The sequence below is a fragment of the Stegodyphus dumicola genome, chromosome 4, assembly GCF_044657685.1.
Source record: "Stegodyphus dumicola isolate Sdum_Otavi_A_Nest chromosome 4, ASM4465768v1".
Lineage (NCBI taxonomy): Eukaryota > Metazoa > Arthropoda > Arachnida > Araneae > Eresidae > Stegodyphus > Stegodyphus dumicola.
Window position 1 is genome coordinate 204,016,373 of NC_140771.1, and position 9,543 is coordinate 204,025,915.

Below are 9,543 nucleotides of genomic sequence, written 5' to 3' on the forward strand. Positions count from 1 at the left end.
CAGCTGATTTTACACCTCTTTCTAACATTATAGTACTTCAGTTACAGCATTATATGATTTATGCATGTAGTGTTATATCTGCTAAATTTTTTCATAAAATAATAATATTGAATTTAAATTGCTTTCAAAGGCCTTTAACCATTATTTTACATAAGTTTGTTCATCTGGGTGGCATCATCAAAGTGCCTAAAAACATAAATTTCTTTTTTTTTTTAATTTTGAATTTCTAGCAAAATTTTAGAAGTTTTTGACTTGGGCTCACATAACTATATTCAAGCACCCATTTCTATAAATGCACATCAAAAGTATGCAAAAATAGATTTAAAAACAAAAATTAACAATTGGTAGCTACCTGGAAACAAACTGTTTTAGAGGGGCAGTGGTATAAAATATAAACCGGCTCTCAAAATTCAGGATTCCACTTTAGACTTTCAATTTGTGTTCTTAAGGCCCTTAAGTTACAATTGATGCAAAGTTTTACCGCAATATAAATTCTTTTTTATACTACCCCTGAAAGGGTTAAAGCATTTTATGACTGTATTATCTCATTATCACAAATGAGCTAAATGCAATATTTAATACAAGTATTAGGATCGAAATCTGCATGTGCACATTATGTGCTAGATATAAAAATGGTATATTTAAAAATGAGAAAAAAGAAGAACATACAAAAATTAGATTTCTACATGTACCTGTTTATTTCAGAGAAATAACATACCTTATAAGCTTAACACATTGACTGCTTATCACACGCTTGCGCGTGGCGTGGCGCTATCGCTGAAAAGCCAATCACGCGCCAGCGCGTGATGTGGGGTGATGTCTCAGTAGCCAGTCACGCGCTGGCGCGGGAAAATCCACTTCTGATTATTCATTCTCTAGTTCATTTGGCATTGCTTTCAGGGTATTTCTGCTGGTATTGGCATGTAGTTATGATTAGAAACTATCTGTAAATAATCGTGGTTTCGAATTTAATATTTAATTTTTGATTGAAAAAATAATCTTGTGATATGAGTTATACAGATGATAATTGTGCAGGGCCTTTGCGCCCCAAAAAAAGAAAAGTTCAAAATAATAAGAATTTAACGGATGATGAAATTGCAAATTTGTTGGCTGAGCTATCGGACGAGTACCCGAGTGATTATAGTTACGACGGCTACGACAGTGACAGTGACGAAAAATTCATTCCTCCCAATGATGCCCATGATATTTCGGATTCTGAAGATGAAGATGATGAACAAATCGTTCAAGGTGCAACATGTCAGCGCAATAATTCCGCTATAATGGAAAATTTAACTTGGGAAAACGATTCAACATCCATGAAGCAGTTTTCTTTCATAAAATCTGAGTGTTTGCTCCAAACTGTTTCAGGTAACAATCCTACAGATTACTTTCGGCATTTTTTCACCGACGGTATCTTGGAGGAAGTAGTTGCTGAAACTAATGATTATGCTCATAAAGTACTTTTTCACCGTGAAAAAAAGAAACATTCACGAATCAATGCCTGGAAAGACACTACAAAAAGAAACTTTTGACATTTGTGGGATTGATCTTACATATGGGAACTATATGAATCAACCGCATACAAGATTATTGGAAAACCGATTCACTGTTTGGTTTACATGTTTTTTCTGAAAACATGAGCAGGAATCGGTTTTTATTATTACTGAGGGCATTGCACTTCGCAAAAATTCCAGAGCAGAATACAGAAATTCCAAAGGATCGATTATATAAAATAAGAAGTATGGTAAATTTGTTCAACGCACGAGTATCTGAAATATATTACCCAGGACGAGAGATTAGTTTAGATGAGTCGATGGTATTATGGCGTGGACAACTTATATTTAGACAGTATATACCAAATAAACGTCACAAATATGGTATCAAGCTGTACATGATCACAACCCCTGATGGTATGGTTCTCAAATTTATGGTATATACAGGTATGTTGGATGATTCTGGTGGAAAAGGACATGCACAGAAAGTCGTAATGAATTTACTTGAGGGAATGTTGGATGTAGGGCATAGCGTATTTATGGACAATTATTATAACAGCTATGAACTGGCAAAATGTCTTTCTGATAGAAAAACTCATTGTACTGGGACAATTAGAAACAACAGGAAGACATTTCCAAAAGAGGTAAAAAAAAAAAAAAAAAAAACTGAAGAAAGGGCAAACTGTAGCAAAATATACTAATGGTGTGATGATTGCTAAGTGGAAGGATAAGAGAGACGTCACTTATATTTCCAATGAATATAAAAATGATATGGTGGAAAAAACAAAGAAAAGAGGTGAAGTTAAAACAAAACCACTACCTGTAATTCAGTATAATAAATTTATGGCAGGTATTGATAAGCAAGACCAGATGCTTGCTTATTATCCTTGTGAAAGAAAAACGATTAGGTGGCCCACGAAAATTTTTGTGCATATTTTGCAAATAATGATGTCCAATTCCCACTTTATCTACAACAAGTATTCCAATAGAAATATGTCACTTTATGACTATCGTCTATCTGTGATAAGATGCTTATTGAAACAGCCATCTGTTCATCGTGCTTCTGTGTGTCATCCATCTGAATCGGAGCATGTACTAAAAACGCGGGAAGAGAAAAAAGGTGGAAAAATACTGCGAAAGCAGTGTAAAAGCTGTTATTCGGAAGGAAAACGAAAAGATACCATATATGTGTGCAAAGTTTGCGAAGGATCTCCCGGATACTGCCTAGATTGTTCTAAGATTACACACAAATAACACTCTAAAATGTAAGTTTATTAATAATACCATTATAATTATCATGTAATAAATTCATTTGTAATATATATGTTTGTAATAGAGATTTATATAAAAATAATGCATACTGTCACTTATTTTACTTATTTTTATTCACTTTTTGCAAATCACGTGCCAGCGTGTAATGTGGCATTTGGGAAAAAAATTGTTGTGCAGTGCCAATCACGCGCTGGCGCGTAGTTAAGAAATTCCATATGGAAATGCTTAAATAATACTTAGATATAAAATAATCATATTTCATTAATAATTTTAAATCATATTTCCAATAATTAGTATGTTGGCTTCTGGGTACAATCTACTTCGATGTCAAGGCAATAACTATCAACCCCATCTCTAGAGACTGGCAGTCAATGTGTTAAAAATACACCCATTATCAGATAACATGAAAAGTTTGTGTATATTTGTCTTCCATTATATCTTCAAGCACATCATGAAATTCTGTGTCATCTTCACCATCACTATTACTCTTGATCCATAAATAAATAATCATCTGCCATTCCATCTAGACTGTTAGATATGCTACACTTTTTTAATTACTTTTGAATTACGTCAGGTGTAATTACAATCCATGCTTTTATTATCTGCTCACGGGCTATTTCAGACTAGCATGATGCATTTGACCTTCTTTTATAAATATTTTTCACATCCACATATTCCATTTTTGTTTAAATTTTCTTTGAATAACTTATTGATACTCACATCTAAAGGCTGAACTAATGCCATTAATCTGCCTGAAATAACTGCTGTGTCTAAATAGCCATGCCTATATTACACTCTTTCAGCAATTTCTCCCCCCCCCCATTATCCTTCAGATGGGGATCTCAACATGTCCCAAATTAAAAGACCTTATGGATTCTTTAAAGCAATAGGATTCTTTTGCCAAACATTTATTATCCGTAATTTCATACCATTTTCATTCATCCATTCTTTCTCATGACCATGAATGATAACACCATTTGGGAAGTTACATTTTGGCATTGTCTTTCTTTTAAAAATAACTACAGGTTTTAATTTTGTACTATCCACTAAGCAGGAAAGTACTATAATGAGGTGAGTTTTCTCGTGACCTGTTGTTTTTTTGTGAACTGCTTTTGTTCCTTTCACATTATTTTTTTATTTTCTATCATCTCAAACATTACTAGAGTTTCATCCATATTATCAGTATATAACAGTAAATAATTTTGCCTTTGTAAGTCAGTAACATATTTCTGAAAACTTATCAATTTGTTGTCCAAATCTTTCGGAAGCCTTTGTGAAACTTTTGCTTTTTCTCGTAAGTCTAAATTATCCTGTGCCATCAATCCAAAATTGCTTTGAAGATTTCACTTTCATTTTCATTCTTTTTGCCCACATTAAGACAAATAAGTGTATGCTGTTTCTTGTTACAATTAATTCGTTCTGTTGATTTTCTAGGACCCAATTTGCAACACTTTTTTCTAGGGTAGGCCATTTTGTTACTTCTTTATGCAAAGCACATTTATTCTTCGGCATATTAATTATTGTGATTTCATATTTCTGCCACTATGTATGGAGCTTTCAGCAATACTGCAGTCTGGTTTTCATTTCCTTCAGCAATTTGAAACCAGCACTGTCTTTTTTTGTTTGGTAGGATTCATACTTACTACTGAAAAGAACACTAGATAAACTGTATTTCAACCAAGCAAATGTGATTACTTCAATATGTTCACTTCAAATGACTATGGAAAGAGAAAATAGCTGATTCTCAATTATGTGAATTCATTTGGGTCTGAAGCCCATTGTTACCCCAAATTATGTCTGCCATTTCCTGACACCCTAGAATAACATTCTTGTGCACGCTTGAATTGAATACAACCCACCCTTTTTGCAGAATTATTTACTTCCTCAAGATATTTCCCCCATACACATATTGTTCCTCGTATCGCTTGTCAGCTCAATATATTATTGTTTGAAAGCCTAGGAAAAATCTTCAAATGAATGACTTCAAAAGTTAAAAGCATTGAACATGTATCTTTCAGTTTTCTTCTTAAAAAAAAGAATGTGTGTACTATGACAAATACACCCAAAAATTAAAAACTGTAGTTTGAAATTTTAGGTGTGTTTTATACATCAGAATATATACAATACATACACTCATGTGCAAAATTAACAGAATTTGTACATTATGTCAAATTTCTGAAAACCTACTGGACAGATTTTACTGAGACTTGGTAAGAATATGCATTTATAACAGAGAAAGAGATGTACCAGTCAAAAATCATTTTGTATACACATGATTATCAGTAAAGCTTATACTGACAGGATTTCCCAAATCCATTTTGTGATATCGAGCTGAAAATAAGTTGCAGCCAGACAGGTGTGATGGCATACCGGATGCAAAGCAGTTAGGGAGTTCCAGTGGCAGTTGATCCCAATCCTCTAGCTAGGCAGTTGATTCTGAGATGGTTGAGCAAGGCAGTTATCAACTCAGAGATGGAGGGTGACAGCGAGATGAAATTGCTGTCCCAAGAATGTCCCAGATATGCTTTACAGGGTTAAGGTAAGGAGATGACTGGCTAATCCACACAGCAAGTATCTTTACTTCCCAAGTAATCCTCGACCAGCTGAGTACTATATGGATGAGTGTTGTCAATCATGAACCGGAACCCAGAACCAACTGGGCCCTCGAAGAATCAAACATGGGGTTCTAAGGTCTCCTTTCTATAGCTCCTAGTATTCAGGGATTTGTCGAACACATCCAGCAAAGTGCAGCTATACAACATAATGCCAGTCCAAACCATTACAGCTCCAGCACCATTATGATCCTTTTCCTTGATGAGGCAGGAATGGTATCATGTTCCAGATACAGACACACCAAGAACCAGTGTCCAGGCTGAATCTCAACTCAACTTCAGAAAGCATGGAAGATTGGTCCAACACACATATTGCCTGCATCTTGCTAAATTCGCTCTCTTGTGTACTGCAGTGAGTGGGACATAAACAGCAAGTGTTCTGGAACACAACCCTATCTCATGATGCCTTTAGGTAAGTGTAGACTGTGGAACTCGGGCTCTAGTGACAGCTTACAGCTGATATGAGAGCTGTGAAGCTACAGCAGTCCTGTGTTGCTGCACTAAAAATGCCAAACAACAATCCACTTTCCTCACTGTGAATCTTGGTTCACCTTCTCGAGGTCTTCCCAATATGGATCCAGTGTCCAGAAACTGATTCTGCAAATTGCAGATGACACTAGGTATTTCATTGTGCTCTGTAGCCCACCTGCACTTGTTACCAGCCTACCTCCATCCACCAGTAATTTCTAATCTCATTCCATCATCTATACTTTTGTGGCTACTCATTTTTCCTGATACTTTTTTTAATTTACTCAGCTCTTCTGAGAAACATGGCAAACATAATGAAGGAGTATAAGCACACACATCACTTATATCGCCTACACAATCACCAGAAATATGTATTTATTATTTCCACATTTTGTTAAAATTAATTCAACATTATAATCGGTCATTTATGAATGTTTTAATTTTTCCTTTGCCAAAAGGTAGGTCATTCTTCAAAGAAGTTCATTGCTGATTTTTTTTTAAATTCTCATTTGTTGTCACTGCTGAAAATATTCTTTTAGTTGCAGTGGATGAATGAGCACAATGCAACTTAAACTAATATTGTTAAAGAAGGAAACATTTGTTCCATTACAGTAGTGGTTCTCGCCTTCTTTTCTTTTGCATACCTCTTAATGAGGCAGATTGTAATCATGGAATACCTCTAACTTTCCACTTAAGAACCAATAACCCCCTGACCCTCCTTCAGTATTCTTGTAATATATCTCACAGTGCTTTTATTTTAATACTATAAAATTAATAAACTGCAATAAATGAAATCGGAAAAGTTGTTCTTTTTCAGAGATTGTTAATTTTTTAGGTAGCTTTAAATGAATTTTCGGTAACAGGATCTGAAATCCAGTCCTCCTTCCTACTTTATTTGGGCAAGTAATGTTTGAACGACCATTGGAGTTCTTTTAACTGGGTTCTTATACTCTCTTTGACTTCATTTGAAAGTTGAAGCTAATTTTTCTGACAAAAATTTCAATTTTTAATTTTCAATTCATGATTCCCAAGAATATAACTTTTTTAGAATGTTTAGCATAGAATGAGTTTTATGTGACATGCTGAAAACAGATACAGAACTGTTTGTTAAACTTAAGCTCAGTTTATTAAGTTTCGAAAAAATATTGAATAGTTATGCAAGTCCTTGAAGATATTCATCGTTGTGAATTTTCAAGCTCATTTGAAATGGGTGTCTCCTAAACTTGCTTGGGACAGATGCCAAATTGGAACTATTTGCCACAAGTAGTTTCTATTTTGTGCAAAGATCTGCTTCTTAATTATTTAACCATTTTTATATAAACAACTCTTCACAATTTGCAATTTGAAAAGAAACATGAATTTAAATCAAAGCTCCACATTAAAATTGGTTTGCATATCAGAATTCAAAACAATTTAAAGAAAGAGACTACATAACTGACTTGATTTTTTACTAAATACAGTCAAATGTCTTTAATCCGGACTCGTCGGGACTTCGGCGATTCCGGATTATCGATTTTTCCGGATTATAGATCATCAGTTTAAATCTGGTAATATGGCATGCAGAAATTATAAAATTAAAAATATGAAACCGTAATTTATAAAATAATGAGCAATTATGATCTAAAGGGTATCAAAATTTACAAAAAAAGAAGCTTAATATTTATTTGTTTACTTTATTAAACATTTCTTTCAACGCGCATGCGTACCTTACGCATAGCCGAAATTAGAAAATTGCAACCAGAAAACTATTTGATTTGTATTCGTGATATTTATAATGACGAGGAATTTGATTTAAATCATATCAAAGACGGAGTACATCGAGATTAAATACTACATTTAGTAAGGAATTATAAGCCGAATAAAATAAAAAACATCTGCCCTGAAGATAACGATAGTGGTGACAGATCAACTTCCAGTTCATTGCGCGCCGCGACGTCCCCCCCCCCCGCGCAGAGCAGCGTGAAATTGATAAACAGATTTCGAAACGGTTAGATAAACAAAGGATATACCTTTATCCATTTTTGTAGCAATTCGTTTTTTGTTTGATGGACATCGAATCATACTTTCGTTTTCTAAATCCTTTGGGAGCTCCAGCATCGGAAATTCTATTTGACATAATCGAAAGTTCAAGCTTACTTTTATAAAATTGCTCTTACAGTCTTCAAAAAATAATAAGCCGGATCCAATTCGAAGATTAAGGAACAACGCAATCATCAACATTAACTGAAATAGATAATTAGATAATTTTAGCTTATACCGTCCGTTATACATTAAACGCGCACGCAAAAACGTATTCTGCGCTTGCGCAGTCGTAAATGTCTTCCACGCCCGCGTAAAACGCCTATGAGCATGCGTCAACGCGGCGCATGCGCAGAAAGATTTTAGCTTTGAGGTCCGGATTATAGATCATTCCGGATTATGTGTGTCCGAACTAACGACTTTTGACTGTACTGAAAATACATGATACACTGTGCCAGAATGGGGAAGGAAGTGGCTAGCTATGATGCACAAGAAATCAAATAAGATAACAAGTTTCAGTGGGATTAGCCACAACTAACTGCATTGCTTTTAAATACATTTTGGGTAGTAACATTCACTTCAAAATTAAACTGATTTTCTTTCGAATCAATGTCAAATTTTAATTTTTTGAATATTTTGATTTATATCAGCATTTATTATAACACTTTGTTATTTTCTGCCATAACATATAATTTTCACATACCCGACTGTGTCATCATGTACCCTCAGGAGTACACATATCACAGATGAGAACTGCTGCCCTACAGCATTTTTCATTTCAAAAAACTCAACATTGTATTTCACTGTTGCCTCATTTTGGAACTTTATTATCATCTAAACCCATTTCAGAACAATTTCTGCTCTCATTTATATTTTCTATGTCTAAAAAGTGAACATTGTAGACTAGAATTATCTTTTCAGTGAGTATTATTTGTAAGAGTATAAAATTCAGTAAAATTTTTCATAATCAGTTTCATTTTACTTCTTCATGATGAAATTAGGAGACAAAGGTAATATTCTACCAAACTTAAAAATCTGAATTTAGATTTACTATTTTTAGTAGGGGGAATCTTAAAAAGAGAAAAAAGTGTGCCTTCATTAATGTATTCTGTGGTGCAGTTGAAATTAATGTGGCTTATTAAATGCTGCCCTCTGCTGCATTCAGGTTGAGATATAAATTCATACTTTCTGAAGATGAAAAATATCTATTAATAAATATATCAGAATACTAAAAATTTATTAAAAGTACTAATAATGGTACCCTGTTCATACATGAGTCTATTATATAATTTCACAAATGTTAAAATAATTTAATCTTAAATTTATAATGTCTAAAGAGGAAATAAAAAGTAGACTGAAGATCTGAAATCAGGTTTTTCTTTTCTTACTGAAATTTTAAGCAAAAGTGTTTTACTGACTGACAGATAAATTACAGTCAAAAGTCGTTAATTCGGACACCCATAATCCGGATCTCAAAGCTACAAACTTTCTGTGCATGCGTCGCGTTTACGCGTGTGCGTAAGACCTTTACGGCTGCGAATATGCATGTGCGCATGCGCATAATACGTTTACGCATGCGCGTTTAATGTATAACGGACGGTATAAGCTAAGCTAAAATTATCTAATTCAGTTAATGTTATCTAATCTTCATTACGTGGCACGCACACTTCCACTATTTC